This window comes from Lissotriton helveticus, chromosome 2_1 (genome assembly GCF_964261635.1).
Source record: "Lissotriton helveticus chromosome 2_1, aLisHel1.1, whole genome shotgun sequence".
NCBI classification, from domain to species: domain Eukaryota; kingdom Metazoa; phylum Chordata; class Amphibia; order Caudata; family Salamandridae; genus Lissotriton; species Lissotriton helveticus.
In genome coordinates, this window is record NC_136059.1 from 574,572,846 (window position 1) to 574,594,129 (window position 21,284).

Genomic DNA, 21,284 nt, shown 5'->3' on the forward strand with positions numbered 1-21,284 from the left:
AGCAGGAGATGAGCAGAGCCATTCCTCTCAAAGGTTTCGACACAGCAGCAGACTCCATACTCACCACCGATGCCAGTGACCGAGGCCTGGGGGCAGTGTTAATGCAAAGATCAGACAATGGTGAAATGTCAACGGTCAGCTTTGCATCCAGAGCCCTGGCACCAAATGAAGAACGATTTAGTGTCATCGAAAAGGAGATGCTAGCCGTGGTATGGGCGATGGAACGCTTCAGACAATATCTATGGGGAGCCAAGTTCTTAGTCCGTACAAACCATAAACCCCTGATAAGAGTCCTAACATCCAATGGTCATGCGCACGCCACACCGAGAATTGCTAAGATGACACTAAGACTATTAGATTTCGTGTACGAGGTGGAGTACATACCGGGCCCTCAGAACAAAGTGGCTGACTTCCTGAGTAGAGCGGCAGCCATGGAGGAAGTGCATGAACAAGAGGCACCAGGATGGGAAGGATATGTGGTAGCGACAGTGCAGGACATGGAGATGGTGATCAGCGCGCAAGAGTGGGCGGAGGCCTACAAACTGGATGAGGATTTGGAGGTGATAAAAGGGTACGTCACGCATGGATGGCCGGAGAAAAGGCACCTGAAAGAGACCTTGAGGAGATACCGGGAAGTGAGAGACAAATTGTCACTGGGGGAGGACCCCCTGTTCCTGCTTAGAGGTGACAAGATTATTCCACCGCAATGACTCATAGAACACCTGTTAGCGCTTTTACATGAAGGGCACCAGGGCATAGCAAAGACCAAGGCCCTGGCTAGACAGGCGTACTGGTGGCCGGCCATAGATACACAAGTGGAGAGATATGTGAGACAGTGCGACTCCTGCTCCAAAGCGGACAAATCCCTGAGGCCACAGTTAGGGAAGTTCCCTGTGCCAGAAGGTCCGTGGGAGATGATGTCCCTCGACATCCTAGGGCCTGTCCTGAATATTGAAGGAATACAAAAATATGCGATAGTCTTAATGGACAGATACTCTAAGTGGCCTGAAGTAGAAATAAGAAGCACAGTGGACACTGAGGCTGTGATATCATTCTTGAACTCAATATTCCAAAAGGAAGGCATCCCCAAGGTCATAACGTGCGACAATGGGCCACAGTTCATCTCCGCCAAGTGGGAAGCCTTCACATCCAGGAATGGGATAGAGGTCAAACACACCCCCATATACCACTCCGCAGGAAATGGACAGGTGGAACGTTTTAATCGAGTGATTATGGGGACGATCCAAGCGGCCATAAATGATGGACAGATTGGGAAAGGGAGTTACCCAAGATGCTCTGGGCCTACCGCATCACACCAGGCAGTACAGGATACAGCCCCTTCAAAGTACTGAGGGGCAGAGAGCCGTTCACGAAAGATAACATCGCATGGAGGCAGATGATAGTGCAGAGCAAATAGTCACCAGCAATAGTAAGGAGGAATCTGGAGAAGGCACAAGAGACATACACAGAACATTTCAACAAGAGACGGAATGTACAAGGAGTGTCACTGGAGAAGGGTGACTGGGTAAGAGTGAAAGTAGCGACCATGAGGAGGAAGGGAGAGAGCAAGTTCACACCGCCCCTGCAGGTGTTGGAACCATACACCAGATCGGCATTACTCAGTGACGGCAAAGTCTGGTCGCAGGATAGAATGGCGAAATGCAGCAAAATCCTGAGGTGGGGAACGGAAGCTGATGGTGATGAGGAAAGGAATGAAGAGACACTGGAAGAGGAAAGTCGAGAATGGAGGCAAGAGCAAGTAGAAGAGCAGGCACAGCAAGTAGAGGAGACAGAGAATGAACAAGAGCGGACCACCAGACAGAGAGGAGTGGAAGAGGTCACGAGCAGAGAGGGAAGTGAGAGAGAGAGACTTGATAGAAAGATGGAAGGAACTGAGGCGCGGGGCGCGCTTGCCATTTTGGGAGCACGAGAGGGAGTAAAGATCGAGGAGGTGATAAAGACGAGAGCAGGAAGAGTCGTGAGAACCCCCAAGAGATTCCAGGACTACAGTATGGACTATAAGTAAAAGTGTGTAACCATGTTTTGTTGATCAGTTGAATAAAGGGGGGAGATATGTGGTGACGGTCTAGTAGCTGGGACTAGCGCTTGAACCGGAAGGCAGAAACCGGAACCGGAAGGCGGCCATTTTGTGTGGCGCCGGCCGGCTCGGAGATAGTCGCGGTATCCCGGCGCTCCGGGGAATAAAGAGAAGAAAACACCTTAACCCCGAGCTTGTGCATTATTCAGGGGGGGATCGAAACTTTACATAACTGTGTATCCCCTTCAAATGTTTACCCCTATGTTCTCGTAGACGTTGTGCACATACGCTTTCTTCCATTCTTCAACAACCTTCATTGGGGACGTAGTTGACTAGGAATAAACTAACAGTTGCAGTTGTGCATTTCTGCTGCAGCGTTACACCTATTTGTTTTCCCTGCATAGGATGATTCTTGTGCCTTTATACCCAGCCTGCCACTGTCTACCAAGGGCTTACTTGTGCGTGTTTTGCATCAGAATGTTTGCTTTGGGGCCGTAGTTAAAGTATGCGACGTTCGTCCCTTTACCTACCCCTTATTGTAATCGGCGTGTTCGTATGCCCCCCTTTCTATGCGGCATTCTGTAAAGAGTCCTAGACAATTCTCCCAAAAATGGCATTTGCTTTTATCGGTGCCTGTATCTTGAAGTGTAGTGTATTCAGTTATGGATTACACTGCATTTTGTCTGAGGTGTGATTGTTGTGTATTGTGTCCACGACCCACACTTTCCTGAGTTTGTGGAACCAGTTAAATGTAATGTGTGCGAGAAGGGGTGTCCTTATCCTGCATTGTGAATGTGTTTGCAATGTGCAGTTGTCTCACTAGAGGTGGTTGTGCTTTACCACCGCCGCCCCGTCCCCACTTTACGAGGATTCACCCCGGATGGCATGTGCCCTAAATACAGTTCAGAATCACTTATTTGTTTTATTAGTGGAGCTGCCCATATCGAGCGCCGTTCTCTTCCTGTGAGTGCACCCCTGTTTACCTTTATTAGTGTGTGGTATATTTTAAGCCCCACCCCAGGCTGCTGCATTGAACAATCATAGATCTTTTGGTGGAGGGGAAATTCATTTGCACTGGATCTGCTACGGTTTTGCCCTGTACAAAAAATGTGTTGTGTATGTGAGAGCCATATCTTGCAATCCATCCTAATGCTTGGTCAGTTTTGCATGTTTACTTCAATTATCTGTCAAGTTATCCAAGGGGATCAACGTAGCTTGAGCTTAATTATTGTCCTGCTCATACATACAATGTCCCAAATTAGTGTTAGCCTCGTTCCAGATTTTTATGTTGTATGCGTCAACAACATATCTCAGCCATCTACTTAAAAAACAAAATCTCAGTAGCATATTGGGTGAGGTAGGCAATTACTACGGTTGTTCCGAAGCCCCACCCTGTTCCTGGCATTGTTTTTTTATTTAGTATTTGTATACTGCTTTCCTATGTTTTGTATTTTGTATTTGTATACTGCTTTCCTACACATTGTAAGCACATTCTGAGTGGTTTAGGACGGTAGATATGCAGTTGGTATCATCTACAGGTGTCTCTAACGAGTGCCTCCTGAGCCGCTAGTAGCTCTCTAGCTCCCTGTGAGTAGCTCTCTTGTGTGCAGCCCAGCCTACTAATATTACAGCTTTTGCTTGGTTGAATCATTATATGTATACCAACATTTAAAAGCCCATATTTAAGAAGGAAATGTGTGAATTTTCAGAACTCTAAAGCTGATAGTTGGAGAAAAATGGTTGCATTTTCAAAATGCATTTAAAGCTAATATTTGAGTTGGAAATACTTATTACTCACTTTATTATCTTGGTGCCAGTCGGGTTGCAGCTGTGGCCGTTACGGAGTAGCGTGCTACTTGCAAAAAAAAGCGCTTCAACACCCCATCAGGGGTAACAAGCGCTATATAAATGCATACCTTTTCTCTCATCTATCCCTCCGCTATCCTTCTCAATTCAAATAACTGACTAATATTCACCACTCAAATTACTTTCATATTTCACGATACTAATTCACCACTAATGGTTATGGGTTATGGAGGAGCGTGATACTTGCCAAGAAAGTGCTTCAACACCCCATTAGGGGTAACAAACGCTATATAAATGCAAACCTTTTTTCCCTCTTCTATCCCTCTGCTATCCTTCCTATCCAAATAACTGACTAATACCCACCACTCAAATTACTTTCATATATCACTATACTAATTCACCACTAATCCTTAAGGGTTCCGGAGTAGTGTATTACTCGCCAAAAAAAGTGCTTCACACCCCATTAGGGGTAACAAGGGCTATATAAATGCTAACCTTTTTTAACTCTTCTATCCCTCCGCTATCCTTCTCAATTCAAATAACTGACTAATATCCACCACTCAAATTACTTTCATATTTCACTATACTAATTCACCACTAAACCTTCATGGGTTCCGGAGTAGTGTGCTACTCGCCGAAAAAGCTCTTTAACAGCCCATCAGGGGTAACAAGCGCTATATAAATGCAAACCTTTTCCCCTCTTCTATCCTTCCGCTATCCTTCTGAATCCAAATAACTGACTAAGGTATCCACCACTCAAATTACTTTCATATTTCACTATACCAACACAACACTAATCCTTCATGGGTTCCAGAGTACTGTGCTACTCCCCCAAAAAGCAATTTCACGCCTTTCAGGGGTAGTAAGCGCTATATAAATGCAATTACAATACAATACAATGTATTTTAAAGTCAATAACTCATATTAAACCTTAAATAATCATGTGTATTCTTTGGTTGAATTAAATAACATAATAAGCTGTAACTGGTCAGTGAAATGTCAAACAAATACAAAAATTGGTATGATTTGTGCATTCTAGCCACACCTCTGACTCCGCCCTTGAGACAATCCTCAGGTTATTCCCACCCTCTGATTCCCTGCCCACTGTTCCCCTACTTTTTTTTCCCACTTCGACCACTGCTCAGAGCCAGTGTTCACTCAGAACTCTGGGCCCCCTCACACTCATGCCACTGATATTTCCCACTTCACCACTGGGTGGGCCCTCAAACTACCCGCCTCCTTGTTCTTTGTTAATATTTACTTTCACATGTGGACTCCTTCTCTGATTACTTGTCATATGCAGAGGTCTGCCTCGGTGTAATCTGAGGGCTGGGCACACAGCTGGGCACATGCAGGATATCTTCCCTGGTTGATCTTTTCCCTACCAGTTGAGGTGATTGACGGTCCCTGGGAACTCTCTGCACGACCAGTCTGCACCTTGAAAATAATTTTGAACTGTGGAGTTTCAGACTTTATTTTACGTGGGGGTAGAGTTTGTTTAGCACTCTCTCATGGCCACTGTGCAGTGATATTCACTAAAATTACAGATTGACCCCCTGTTGTGGATATGAGCGTTTTTCCTGCCATCTTGCTGCAACACTGGCCTCGCCCCATCCTGACACTATGGGGCAGATTTATGAGACTCTTGCGCCTCCTTGTGCCGCAATTGCGTCACGTAATGTGACGCAACGGCTGCGCAAACATTGCGCCCTATTTACAACGTGACGTATCTAGGAGATGCATCACGTTGGAAACCCCTGTGCCATAAGGAGGCGTTCCTGCGCAGGGGGGGGGCGTTCCTGCGCAGGAACGCCTCCTAAAAGTGGCAGAGTGAAATCTATGAGATTTCACTCAGTCACTTTCTACGTCAATTCCTTACGCCTGCTTGAAGCAGGCGTAAGGGTGACGCACCATACATTGAATAGGTGGCCCCTGTGCATTGCAGGAGTCATGTCGCACTTGCGACATGACTCCTGCAATGCGCCGCCCGTGCGCCGAGAGATGCGTCAAGCGTCACGCATCCTCACTGCCTTGCACAATGGTGCGCCGCATCATAAATGCCAATGAACAAAGAAAAGGGCCAGTGCTGATAATGTTTACTTAGGGCTAAGGCTAGTCCTCCATAGACAGAAAATTAATTCCAAAAAGGGTACTGCTACCAAGGGCTTACTTGTGCGTGTTTTGCATCAGAATGTTTGCTTTGGGGCCGTAGTTAAAGTATGCGACGTTCGTCCCTATACCTACCCCTTATTGTAATCGGCGTGTTCGTATGCCCCCCTTTCTATGCGGCATTCTGTAAAGAGTCCTAGACAATTCTCCCAAAAATGGCATTTGCTTTTATCGGTGCCTGTATCTTGAAGTGTAGTGTATTCAGTTATGGATTACACTGCATTTTGTCTGAGGTGTGATTGTTGTGTATTGTGTCCACGACCCACACTTTCCTGAGTTTGTGGAACCAGTTAAATGTAATGTGTGCGAGAAGGGGTGTCCTTATCCTGCATTGTGAATGTGTTTGCAATGTGCAGTTGTCTCACTAGAGGTGGTTGTGCTTTACCACCGCCGCCCCGTCCCCACTTTACGAGGATTCACCCCGGATGGCATGTGCCCTAAATACAGTTCAGAATCACTTATTTGTTTTATTAGTGGAGCTGCCCATATCGAGCGCCGTTCTCTTCCTGTGAGTGCACCCCTGTTTACCTTTATTAGTGTGTGGTATATTTTAAGCCCCACCCCAGGCTGCTGCATTGAACAATCATAGATCTTTTGGTGGAGGGGAAATTCATTTGCACTGGATCTGCTACGGTTTTGCCCTGTACAAAAAATGTGTTGTGTATGTGAGAGCCATATCTTGCAATCCATCCTAATGCTTGGTCAGTTTTGTATGTTTACTTCAATTATCTGTCAAGTTATCCAAGGGGATCAACGTAGCTTGAGCTTAATTATTGTCCTGCTCATACATACAATGTCCCAAATTAGTGTTAGCCTCGTTCCAGATTTTTATGTTGTATGCGTCAACAACATATCTCAGCTATCTACTTAAAAAACAAAATCTCAGTAGCATATTGGGTGAGGTAGGCAATTACTACGGTTGCTTCCGAAGCCCCACTGTTGGAAACCGGCTATTTCGGGTAGGCTAAGGCTGATGCCAAAGCCAGGCAGAAACCACCATTCCAGTCAGGGCAAGGAAGTCACACGCCAAGATAACCCCTGCTCGCCCTCTAGGTAGCATGGCGCGGGCAGTCTAGGCTAAACTCGGAGGCGATGTGTAAAGCATTTGCGTCAGCGCACAACAGCAACAACATACTAGGTACACCACAAAAGAGACTCCACACAAGGTTATATTAGAATAACTTTTGTATTGTCAAAACATATCAGATAGAAATCACACATGTACATTGTGCCAACTGGCACGGCAATATTCACAAGGGATTATTTACAAGACAGGGCCACATGGGCCACTGTCTGAATCAACACTTTGCAGATATAGAAATACTTGTCAGAAATTAGAATAAAAGTATATAAACTTCACTGTAACACAAAGCAACAGTTATAGATCACACCCAGTAACTACCGGGAACAGGTAAGTACCACCTACGCAACCCTAAACCCTTAGGAGACTGTCACGCAGGGGACCAGGACCTCACTAGGACCACCTGTACTAAAAAGAACAACCCTCTAAGTATCACACAGCATTTAGGGGTCTAAGAAAGAACACATTACCCATGATGTATGAAACACATTCAGAGGAGTAGTAAAGAAAAACACATAATGCATAAACCTACACATTCAGCGGGGTTAAGAATAAGGCACATGATGCAATAAAATACATTCAGGGGTGCAGCGCAAGAAGACACATGATGACTAAACATTCAGAGGTGCAGCGCAGGAAAAGAAAGACACATAATGCATAAAAACATTCAGAGGTGCCAGAGCAATACAATAGCGCAAGAATCACATGATGTCTAAAAACATTCAGAGGTGCAGGAATAACACATGATGCAAGAGAACACATTCAGAGGTGCAATAACCATATCATTGCGCAAAGACTCACATAAGCCACCACCTGTGGCAGTCCCTAGGCCAACTGGCCTTGTTGGGGCTCAGACGCCCTGAGTCTCAGTGTCAGGGTGCGCTGCCATGCAGCGCCAGTCTCAAAGTACAAAAAGCCTAAACGTGGCAGCTGCCCACGAAGTGCTGGGCAACTGTGTACCAGAAGCTGTGGCAGGGCTCTCAGTAGCCCCTAGAACAAATCTGCGCCACCTGAGCCACACAGGCTCTAAAACACACACTGCGCACGTTGGAGCCACACAGGCCCTGGCCAACACGGGTCAAACGTTGGAGCCACACTGGCTCTAAAGCAACATGCCCCCTGGAGCCTCCCTGGACACGAGCTTCTCCTAGGCAGGAGGGGACGGGCACCGACAATATGCCCCGACGCCCCTACTTATCTAACATGGCCCCCAAGAGCCTCAACAGGCTCTGAACACGGCTTAGGGCAGTTGGAGTCCCTCACTGGGGACTCGAGTCAAGAAAACGCCCTCCTGAGCCTCAACAGGCTCACCAAACAACATGCGGGCACGAGCCTCTCACAGGGCTCCAAGTAATATGCCCCGCGATCGTCGGGGCGGCCCTCTGCCAAGCGGGGCCGCCCAAAGCATCCTCGCTCCGTTGGAGTCCCTCACGGGGGACTCTGGCACAAATACTGCCCCCGGGTTGTGGGAGCCTCTACAGGCTCTGCGCGACGTTGGGGCGGCCCACTGCCATCGGGGGCCGCCCTGCATACACCAGCGTCTCAGGGCCGGTCAAACGCCCGCACCCCACTCACCGGTCTCCTGAGGCGGCGGCTGCACGCGGGGGCTCTCTGCTCCTGCCGCCGGAGCCCCGCCTGCTCCTCCAGACGGCAGCTCCTCCCGCCGGCCTCGATGTGGCGGCTTCCACTGGCGGCGGGGGACTCTCCGGTCTCCCTCTCCACACGGGAGACCGGCAACGACAACCCAGAGCTTCTCCCCAGGCAGGGGGAAGCGGGAACAGCCCTCTCCCGGCCACCATGCGTCCTTCCTCTTCTTCGGCTCCCCACCACGTCACGCAGCTTCCAGGAGTCAGCCAACCACAGCGCGGCTCCTGGACCAGGCTCCCGTCCAAGGACCAACCAGAGCACGGCTCTCCTCGGGTCCCGGCCAATCCGGTCGCGGCCCCTTCGTGGTTGTTTTCTCCGCGGCAGATCGAGGTGGGCACTCGTAAATAATTAACTAAATACGGGCAAGAAGCCTCAGCGTGTCCAGCGCTATAAGTGAGCATAAAAGCGCTCCTAAGCGCTAGGAAGTCCAGAGAAAGCGCTCTCAACAGGAAAAGGCAGCCTCTCCATGCTGCCACGGTCCCAGAGCCTCCCAGGGGTAAAGCCAAGTCCCCTCCTCAGCCCAGGCAGGGCAGAGGGGTCCCCCAGGAGTCCAGGCATCCAGGAGCTGGGCAGCACCCACCCCTGGTCGATTCAAGTCCAGAAAACAAGAACCATTTGGAAGGAGACACAGCCCCTTCTTATACACAAAAATGCCTTTGAAGTACTTTGAAGCCTTCGTGCAAGGGGCCCTGAGTACTGGAATGTTTCTGGTTTACGTCTCCCTGACAGCTTCAGGGCCAGAGGTGACAGTGGGCCGTCAGGATGGAGAGCCAGCAGGGTGGGCGGCAGGCACGGCCCGGCACCACCAGACGCTCTTTCCTCCCATCCCTGACAGCAGAGGGGCCTTTCATCTACGGCTGACTCAGACCCCCTCCTCCGGGGCCCTGCAGACCCTGCAGACCCTGTCCTACTCAAACCAGACAGTCCATCTACCAACAGGCCCAGGCATGCCTGGGCCAGGCCCATCAGCCAATCACGTGCTAGCAGACTCACTACACAATTATGCCAACTTCTAAAAGTGCCGCTTCTGGACTAGATAAAGCCATGCCGCATACACCATTCTGCAGCATTCATTCTCACGAGTTCATACATATCAAACTCGACCCTGCACTCCCCATGCATCAGGAATCTACCATGGGCATACATATTCCCCATTCATTCCTATGGGAGGGCAGGGCGCTCACCATCCATACACAGAGAGCACACGCACTTTACACTGTACTACAGTGAAAAAGTGCGCAGAGGCCTAAAAATCACCAACCCAGGTTCCAAAAACAGGCTAGGAAAAAGCAAAAAGTCACGGGGTAAACCTGCCCAAAGGACCGGGTCCAACACATCCCCCTTCCAGCCAAAACGCAGAGTAGACCAATCACTACACTGATGGTCTTCAATGCTTTGGGCGACAAAACCACGGAGACGGGCCTGCAGGGCAGGGCCACCTTACAGTTTTTCGCCACTCTGAACCCACAGGGATTTCCCTCAACAAAAGCTCTCTGACACAACTAGGGTACCCCACTGGTACACTCTAGTCATCCACAGCCAGGACCAGGCCCTAGGCCATCCAAAGATCACAGGTCCTAACCAATCCACAGAGTGGGGGCAGAAGCCCCTGGCACACAATAGCCAATCTCCACTCTCTCTCTTAGGGTAGCTACACTACCACTGATCCTACAACCTAGGGACCACACCCTCAGGCTGACTAGAGGTCACGGGCAAGCATGCCCCATCCTACCTCTACTCCACCAATGTTAGAACTGGGGGTCTCTAGTTGGCAGAGGTAAGTACCTTAGACCAAGTAGGGACCCTGGCTTCCAGTCAGGGTGAAGGAATAACCCTCACAGGGAAGCACTCACCAGAACACAACTCTCCTACCAGATCAGGACCTACCTGGAAACTATTTCACTTCTGAGGTACAAAGCACACAGCACAGTCCCTCTTCAAGCAGGTGGGGGCACAGCACACAGCAAAGCCCCCTTTCCTCTACCTTAGTGGAAACAACAAACTGCAGGTGGGCCCCAGAGCACACAGCAAGGGCAGCCCCCTCAGTCTCTTCAGCTGATCTACTTGGGTAGAGATTCCTCTTGACCTGGAAGCTTCCTAATCTCCCAACATAGGATTTAGACCCTCAAGTTGCACCGGGGTCAGAAGTACACCGTCCTTCTGCACCCCCTTCCAGTTCTATGATCACAGGCACAGTATGTCTCAGGCTAGACAGAGCACACGCCAGCGGCGTAGCAGCGACACACTCTCCTCCCACCGGGGTCAGAAGTAAGGACACCGTCCCTCTGCACCCCCCTCCAGAGTTCTGCACCCTCCCACCTGGGAGCGGTACCCCTGGAAGCCAACAACCGGTCAGGACACTGACTACAGATGCCCTTCCCTCCAGGTCAGGCTGAACCTGAACCTGGCCTCCCCCCTCCTCGGGGAACGACCTCCAGAGGCCCCACAAATGGTCAAGCACTCTAGACGGTCAAATGCCCAGCGAACCAGGACTTCTGCACCCTCCACTTAGGAGCGGTACAGCCCAACACTAGGACCGCCGGAGTTCTGGTTACAGAAACTCCCCGTCCTCTAGACACAGGAAGATCCTCCTCAAATGACTTGTAAGTACAGCCTAGGCCCCTGACCTGGCGCTCCCTTAGGGCACCCTCCAGGCCCCGAGACAGGGTTTCGGGCCAACGTGGGACACACCGTCCCACACTCACTCCGCCTCCACTGAGACAGGACGTGAGCCCCTACACCTCTACCATCCTATTGGGACATAGCTGGGCTACACATGAACCTCTTCACCTACACAGGATCATCAGATACACAAGCCACTACTTTTAGAATCACTTTCTAATGTCTCTGCACGACATCCAGCACACCGCCAGACATCCACCTTCTTGTCCAATGCCTCTGCAGGATCTCCTGCACACCACCAGAGGTACACCTCACGTGCAAGCTCCTTAAAAAAAACTCACACCAACTCCTCCAGTTCAAGACACCAGTCATCCACACACTCCCCCTCCAGACTGGTGAGACAGTTCCTCACTGCCTCTGACTCTCAACCTGTCACTCTCTTACTGAGCACCAGGCACCATACTCTGGGAACTGGGAATGGGAATTCACGCACTGGACACATTTAAGCTGCCACCACTGGATCCTACCATACTGGGGAATCCAGACACACACACTACACTCAGGGAATAACCACCCTCCTGAGCAAGCAATTTCTCCTCCACCCTCCCTCTCTTCCATCTACCCACACAGGGACAGGAATAGGAATTGGACACTGGACCCAGCAAGGGATTCCTAACCTATGGGAACCTCCCCTATCTACTGGCGTCCCGCCCTGTCATTTTCTCTCATCTGCCACTTAACATAAAGCGCAGGAACACCATCTGAAAATGACACTTTTGAGGAAAAACAAAATCAGAAACAATAATCCCAAATATGTGACTATCTGAAAAACGCAGAGTTTTTGTAATGTAGCCAGTTGTCGCTATGGCACTGGGCAAACGCAAGTCCAAATCCGCACCGCTGACCCACCAATGTTGGAAACCGGCTATTTCGGGTAGGCTAAGGCTGATGCCAAAGCCAGGCAGAAACCACCATTCCAGTCAGGGCAAGGAAGTCACACGCCAAGATAACCCCTGCTCGCCCTCTAGGTAGCATGGCGCGGGCAGTCTAGGCTAAACTCGGAGGCGATGTGTAAAGCATTTGCGTCAGCGCACAACAGCAACAACATACTAGGTACACCACAAAAGAGACTCCACACAAGGTTATATTAGAATAACTTTTGTATTGTCAAAACATATCAGATAGAAATCACACATGTACATTGTGCCAACTGGCACGGCAATATTCACAAGGGATTATTTACAAGACAGGGCCACATGGGCCACTGTCTGAATCAACACTTTGCAGATATAGAAATACTTGTCAGAAATTAGAATAAAAGTATATAAACTTCACTGTAACACAAAGCAACAGTTATAGATCACACCCAGTAACTACCGGGAACAGGTAAGTACCACCTACGCAACCCTAAACCCTTAGGAGACTGTCACGCAGGGGACCAGGACCTCACTAGGACCACCTGTACTAAAAAGAACAACCCCCTAAGTATCACACAGCATTTAGGGGTCTAAGAAAGAACACATTACCCATGATGTATGAAACACATTCAGAGGAGTAGTAAAGAAAAACACATAATGCATAAACCTACACATTCAGCGGGGTTAAGAATAAGGCACATGATGCAATAAAATACATTCAGGGGTGCAGCGCAAGAAGACACATGATGACTAAACATTCAGAGGTGCAGCGCAGGAAAAGAAAGACACATAATGCATAAAAACATTCAGAGGTGCCAGAGCAATACAATAGCGCAAGAATCACATGATGTCTAAAAACATTCAGAGGTGCAGGAATAACACATGATGCAAGAGAACACATTCAGAGGTGCAATAACCATATCATTGCGCAAAGACTCACATAAGCCACCACCTGTGGCAGTCCCTAGGCCAACTGGCCTTGTTGGGGCTCAGACGCCCTGAGTCTCAGTGTCAGGGTGCGCTGCCATGCAGCGCCAGTCTCAAAGTACAAAAAGCCTAAACGTGGCAGCTGCCCACGAAGTGCTGGGCAACTGTGTACCAGAAGCTGTGGCAGGGCTCTCAGTAGCCCCTAGAACAAATCTGCGCCACCTGAGCCACACAGGCTCTAAAACACACACTGCGCACGTTGGAGCCACACAGGCCCTGGCCAACACGGGTCAAACGTTGGAGCCACACTGGCTCTAAAGCAACATGCCCCCTGGAGCCTCCCTGGACACGAGCTTCTCCTAGGCAGGAGGGGACGGGCACCGACAATATGCCCCGACGCCCCTACTTATCTAACATGGCCCCCAAGAGCCTCAACAGGCTCTGAACACGGCTTAGGGTAGTTGGAGTCCCTCACGGGGGACTCGAGTCAAGAAAACGCCCTCCTGAGCCTCAACAGGCTCACCAAACAACATGCGGGCACGAGCCTCTCACAGGGCTCCAAGTAATATGCCCCGCGATCGTCGGGGCGGCCCTCTGCCAAGCGGGGCCGCCCAAAGCATCCTCGCTCCGTTGGAGTCCCTCACGGGGGACTCTGGCACAAATACTGCCCCCGGGTTGTGGGAGCCTCTACAGGCTCTGCGCGACGTTGGGGCGGCCCACTGCCATCGGGGGCCGCCCTGCATACACCAGCGTCTCAGGGCCGGTCAAACGCCCGCACCCCACTCACCGGTCTCCTGAGGCGGCGGCTGCACGCGGGGGCTCTCTGCTCCTGCCGCCGGAGCCCCGCCTGCTCCTCCAGACGGCAGCTCCTCCCGCCGGCCTCGATGTGGCGGCTTCCACTGGCGGCGGGGGACTCTCCGGTCTCCCTCTCCACACGGGAGACCGGCAACGACAACCCAGAGCTTCTCCCCAGGCAGGGGGAAGCGGGAACAGCCCTCTCCCGGCCACCATGCGTCCTTCCTCTTCTTCGGCTCCCCACCACATCACGCAGCTTCCAGGAGTCAGCCAACCACAGCGCGGCTCCTGGACCAGGCTCCCGTCCAAGGACCAACCAGAGCACGGCTCTCCTCGGGTCCCGGCCAATCCGGTCGCGGCCCCTTCGTGGTTGTTTTCTCCGCGGCAGATCGAGGTGGGCACTCGTAAATAATTAACTAAATACGGGCAAGAAGCCTCAGCGTGTCCAGCGCTATAAGTGAGCATAAAAGCGCTCCTAAGCGCTAGGAAGTCCAGAGAAAGCGCTCTCAACAGGAAAAGGCAGCCTCTCCATGCTGCCACGGTCCCAGAGCCTCCCAGGGGTAAAGCCAAGTCCCCTCCTCAGCCCAGGCAGGGCAGAGGGGTCCCCCAGGAGTCCAGGCATCCAGGAGCTGGGCAGCACCCACCCCTGGTCGATTCAAGTCCAGAAAACAAGAACCATTTGGAAGGAGACACAGCCCCTTCTTATACACAAAAATGCCTTTGAAGTACTTTGAAGCCTTCGTGCAAGGGGCCCTGAGTACTGGAATGTTTCTGGTTTACGTCTCCCTGACAGCTTCAGGGCCAGAGGTGACAGTGGGCCGTCAGGATGGAGAGCCAGCAGGGTGGGCGGCAGGCACGGCCCGGCACCACCAGACGCTCTTTCCTCCCATCCCTGACAGCAGAGGGGCCTTTCATCTACGGCTGACTCAGACCCCCTCCTCCGGGGCCCTGCAGACCCTGCAGACCCTGTCCTACTCAAACCAGACAGTCCATCTACCAACAGGCCCAGGCATGCCTGGGCCAGGCCCATCAGCCAATCACGTGCTAGCAGACTCACTACACAATTATGCCAACTTCTAAAAGTGGCGCTTCTGGACTAGATACAGCCATGCCGCATACACCATTCTGCAGCATTCATTCTCACGAGTTCATACATATCAAACTCGACCCTGCACTCCCCATGCATCAGGAATCTACCATGGGCATACATATTCCCCATTCATTCCTATGGGAGGGCAGGGCGCTCACCATCCATACACAGAGAGCACACGCACTTTACACTGTACTACAGTGAAAAAGTGCGCAGAGGCCTAAAAATCACCAACCCAGGTTCCAAAAACAGGCTAGGAAAAAGCAAAAAGTCACGGGGTAAACCTGCCCAAAGGACCGGGTCCAACACCCACCCTGTTCCTGGCATTGTTTTTTTATTTAGTATTTGTATACTGCTTTCCTATGTTTTGTATTTTGTATTTGTATACTGCTTTCCTACACATTGTAAGCACATTCTGAGTGGTTTAGGACGGTAGATATGCAGTTGGTATCATCTACAGGTGTCTCTAACGAGTGCCTCCTGAGCCGCTAGTAGCTCTCTAGCTCCCTGTGAGTAGCTCTCTTGTGTGCAGCCCAGCCTACTAATATTACAGCTTTTGCTTGGTTGAATCATTATATGTATACCAACATTTAAAAGCCCATATTTAAGAAGGAAATGTGTGAATTTTCAGAACTCTAAAGCTGATAGTTGGAGAAAAATGGTTGCATTTTCAAAATGCATTTAAAGCTAATATTTGAGTTGGAAATACTTATTACTCACTTTATTATCTTGGTGCCAGTCGGGTTGCAGCTGTGGCCGTTACGGAGTAGCGTGCTACTTGCAAAAAAAAGCGCTTCAACACCCCATCAGGGGTAACAAGCGCTATATAAATGCATACCTTTTCTCTCATCTATCCCTCCGCTATCCTTCTCAATTCAAATAACTGACTAATATTCACCACTCAAATTACTTTCATATTTCACGATACTAATTCACCACTAATGGTTATGGGTTATGGAGGAGCGTGATACTTGCCAAGAAAGTGCTTCAACACCCCATTAGGGGTAACAAACGCTATATAAATGCAAACCTTTTTTCCCTCTTCTATCCCTCTGCTATCTTTCCTATCCAAATAACTGACTAATACCCACCACTCAAATTACTTTCATATATCACTATACTAATTCACCACTAATCCTTAAGGGTTCCGGAGTAGTGTATTACTCGCCAAAAAAAGTGCTTCACACCCCATTAGGGGTAACAAGGGCTATATAAATGCTAACCTTTTTTAACTCTTCTATCCCTCCGCTATCCTTCTCAATTCAAATAACTGACTAATATCCACCACTCAAATTACTTTCATATTTCACTATACTAATTCACCACTAAACCTTCATGGGTTCCGGAGTAGTGTGCTACTCGCCGAAAAAGCTCTTTAACAGCCCATCAGGGGTAACAAGCGCTATATAAATGCAAACCTTTTCCCCTCTTCTATCCTTCCGCTATCCTTCTGAATCCAAATAACTGACTAAGGTATCCACCACTCAAATTACTTTCATATTTCACTATACCAACACAACACTAATCCTTCATGGGTTCCAGAGTACTGTGCTACTCCCCCAAAAAGCAATTTCACGCCTTTCAGGGGTAGTAAGCGCTATATAAATGCAATTACAATACAATACAATGTATTTTAAAGTCAATAACTCATATTAAACCTTAAATAATCATGTGTATTCTTTGGTTGAATTAAATAACATAATAAGCTGTAACTGGTCAGTGAAATGTCAAACAAATACAAAAAATTGGTATGATTTGTGCATTCTAGCCACACCTCTGACTCCGCCCTTGAGACAATCCTCAGGTTATTCCCACCCTCTGATTCCCTGCCCACTGTTCCCCTACTTTTTTTTCCCACTTCGACCACTGCTCAGAGCCAGTGTTCACTCAGAACTCTGGGCCCCCTCACACTCATGCCACTGATATTTCCCACTTCACCACTGGGTGGGCCCTCAAACTACCCGCCTCCTTGTTCTTTGTTAATATTTACTTTCACATGTGGACTCCTTCTCTGATTACTTGTCATATGCAGAGGTCTGCCTCGGTGTAATCTGAGGGCTGGGCACACAGCTGGACACATGCAGGATATCTTCCCTGGTTGATCTTTTCCCCACCAGTTGAGGTGATTGACGGTCCCTGGGAACTCTCTGCACGACCAGTCTGCACCTTGAAAATAATTTCGAACTGTTGAGTTTCAGACTTTATTTTACGTGGGGGTAGAGTTTGTTTAGCACTCTCTCATGGCCACTGTGCAGTGATATTCACTAAAATTACAGATTGACCCCCTGTTGTGGATATGAGCGTTTTTCCTGCCATCTTGCTGCAACACTGGCCTCGCCCCATCCTGACACTATGGGGCAGATTTATGAGGCTCTTGCGCCTCCTTGCGCCGCCTTTGCGTCACGTAATGTGATGCAACGGCTGCGCAAACATTGCGCCCTATTTACAACGTGACGCATCTAGGAGATGCTTCACGTTGGAAACCCCTGCGCCATAAGGAGGCGTTCCTGCGCAGGGGGGGGGGCGTTCCTGCGCAGGAACGCCTCCTAAAAGTGGCTGAGTGAAATCTATGAGATTTCACTCAGTCACTTTCTACGTCAATTCCTTACGCCTGCTTGAAGCAGGCGTAAGGGTGACGCACCATACATTGAATAGGTGGCCCCTGTGCATTGCAGTAGTCATGTCGCACTTGCGACATGACTCCTGCAATGCGCCGCCCGTGCGCCGAGAGATGCGTCACGCGTCATGCATCCTCACTGCCTTGCACCATGGTGCGCCGCATCATAAATGCCAATGAACAAAGAAAAGGGCCAGTGCTGATAATGTTTACTTAGGGCTAAGGCTAGTCCTCCATAGACAGAAAATTAATTCCAAAAAGGGTACTGCTGTTTAATCGCAATTTTATTTTATAGAAAATCAACAAATTATTATAAAATTTATCTTTACATTAGAGAAGAAAACGTTAAAGACAATCAAACGGAAAAGGGACACATCAAGTTGTATTCAGTTGAACACATCAAACATTCAGAACTTCAATCATGTCACATTCACAACACATTCAGCACATTCAAACTAACTCTAGCATACCACATATTATTGGTGCAAAAAGAGAAATATACAAAACTAGGTCTACATCAATTGGACAAAAATTCAAAAAAGTAATTATTTAGAAAGTGGTACAAAACCATAATTTTTTTTGCATTTTTACATTCATTATAATTTGATACTAATGGTAATATACAAGAAATTTGTACGGAGTAAGCAAGTAGACGTTTTACTCCTATACACCAAAGCAGACCAGTAAAGTTGGGCCTACGCGTTTCAAATCCCCTTTAATTCGTCGGAGATTCTCATCAGGGCCTCGGGCAACTGGAGAAAAAGAACAAGAACATGCACAGAAGAGGTTTGTTTAGGAAGGGGTTACAACAATAAAGGCATGTGAAAAAGAACCAAATACACACATAGCATGTACTGTTAGGAACAATGGTGACATGCACTTATTTAAAGTCAGTAATTTGCATACACTGGAAAAAAGGGGAGATCCGCATACACCTAGGGGAAAGCTGCACACCCGGAGTCTCAAGCTTAGTGAATCAACAGCTGGGGAAAACTCCCATGGCGGGAGGGACATCACAATGGAATGTCTAGTCGTGAAGGGCTGCGGGTAGTTCCATGGATAACAGAAAAAAACCCTGTACTACACTGAAGGAGTACCAGGCAAAGGGTCAAAAACAATTTGGGAAATTTGGGGGTTACTTACCACAAGTATTGCTAAAACAGAAAACCAATGTGGGTCCGAATAGAGAAAACTTCTCTTTGGTACAAAGCCTATGAATGAACAATATGATCTAGTCAGTCAGCGGGAAACAACTGACCTACTGTTCGAACAAACAAAGGCTTAAGAAAAAACTTTTAAATGAACACTTACCGCTCTGTGAGAGGTGACCAACACAGGCGGCACGGAAGAAAATGTGTCCAAGTGGGCAATCTGTAAGGAAAGCGAAGGACCTTTTAAAAGGGGACCTAATACACACAATGTACGGCAGTAAAAAATTACGGTGGACATGAACGACTACCTTAAAGTTAAGGGATGCCGCAGTCGAGTAAATCCGTGAGGGGGAGCGTCGACACAGCCGTGTCGAATTTCACGATTAGCATAGCTTCTCTTTTGGATAGTTGGAGGCTCAAATCGCCTCCTCGAGGATCTTTTTCTATCCTAGAGATAACTGTCCATTTGAACTCATTGAGTCCATGTTGCATTCTGGTCCAATGGTTAACCAGCGGGGCGTTTTCAACTTTTCTCTTCAATCTCGACTTGTGTTGTGATATGCGTTGACGCACTTCTTGCTCTGTCTTGCCGATATACAGGCAATCGCAGGGGCACTTTATGCCATAGACTACGAATTTGGATTTGCAATTACTAAATACCTCATGTTTCCAGGATATACCTTTATGCTGGAAAACCGAACCCTGTATGGTAGTATCGCAGCATAGGCATGTGCCACACTTGTGGTGACCTAGTATGGGTGCCAATCCCATCATTTGGCGGAGAGATGGTTGAATTTGACTTGGCATGGAGGCTCTTACTAGATGGTTCGCGACACTGTTCTCTCTTTTAAATCCAAAAAGGGGGGGATCTCTTAGACTTTCATCTAAATTTTTCACCAAGTGCCAGTTTTGTCCAATGATACGCTTTAATTGGTTGGCATTGGGGCAAAAAGTGGTAACACAAACCTGGCGCTTCTGTTCAGGTTTCTTTTTACGCTCTAGTAATGTTTCGCGGGGAGTCCACCTAGCTCTTTTCATACAATTCTTCACCAATTTTTTGGGGTATCCTCTGTCACAGAGTTTGGAAACAAGTTTTTCCGCATGGTGAGAGAAGTCATTCTCATATGTGCAATTTCTGCGCACGCGCAGAAACTGTCCATAGGGCAGATTTTCTCTTAGGCTTCTTGGGTGATTGCTTTGGAAAAGTAACGCCTTATTGCGATCTGTAGGTTTTTTGAACAGAGTCGTAGCCAGCTTACCATTTTTAGGGAACACCTCGACATCTAAAAAAGCGATCCTAGTTACAGAATAAGAAAGACTAAATTGAATCTCAGATGTTCTGGTATTGAGCCATTGATGGAACGAGGTCAAGTTGTTGATTCCTCCAGTCCATACCATGAAAACATCGTCGATAAAACGATACCATTTGCCAATATGTTCTCCAAAGGGGTTGTTGTTATGTATGTACTTATCCTCGTACATCGACATAAATAGCACTGCCAACTCTGGGGCAAAGGGGCACCCCATTGCCACCCCCTTGACTTGGTAATAGAATTCTTCGTTGAAACAAAAATAGTTCTTCTTCAAGGCGAAAGAAGCCAAGTCGATCAAGAACTTTGTGGGAACTTGCATAGGTCTGGGGCGTGAATCTAAAAAGAAAGAGAGCACTGCCACTGCCTCATCCTGGGGGATTTGCGTGTATAGTGAGGTCACGTCCAGAGTGACTAGCAAATCTGTCCCTTCACAAAAGATTATACTTTCCAACTTATTTATAAAGTCGGTTGTGTCCTGTAAGTATGATACAACGTGGTTCATGAATTGTTTAAGGAAACAATCAACGTACTTCGAGATAGGTTCCAAGAGGGAGCCACATCCTGCCACGATGGGTCTCCCTGGGGGTTTACTCTGATTTTTATGCACTTTAGGTAGTGCATAAAACAAGGGTACCTTAGGATGTTTAATTTGCAGATACTCACATTCTTTCTTGCCAACAAAGCCTTGATCAAAACCCTCCTGGATAATCATGAAAAGTTGGCTTTGTAAATCATTTGTGGGGTCTTTATCGATTTTCCGATAACAACTACGGTCATCAAGTTGCCTTCTTACTTCGTTGGTATAATCTACAGTATCCCATAGAACTATAGATCCGCCTTTATCGGCTTGTTTTATCACAATGGTGGGATCGCTTTTTAGAGCCGCTAAAGCTGACATTTCATCTCTCGTTGTATTGAATTTGACAAACTTCTTTTCTTTTTCCATATTGGAAATAGCGGAGAGTACACTTTTTTCAAAAATTACCAAATCTTTGGGAATCATATTACCGGAGGGACAAAATGTTGACTTATTGCGAAGACCTGTTATCTCAGTGGTGTGTGGTATAGGGTTCTCCAGAAAAAACATTGTAAGTCTAAGTTTTCTGCAGAA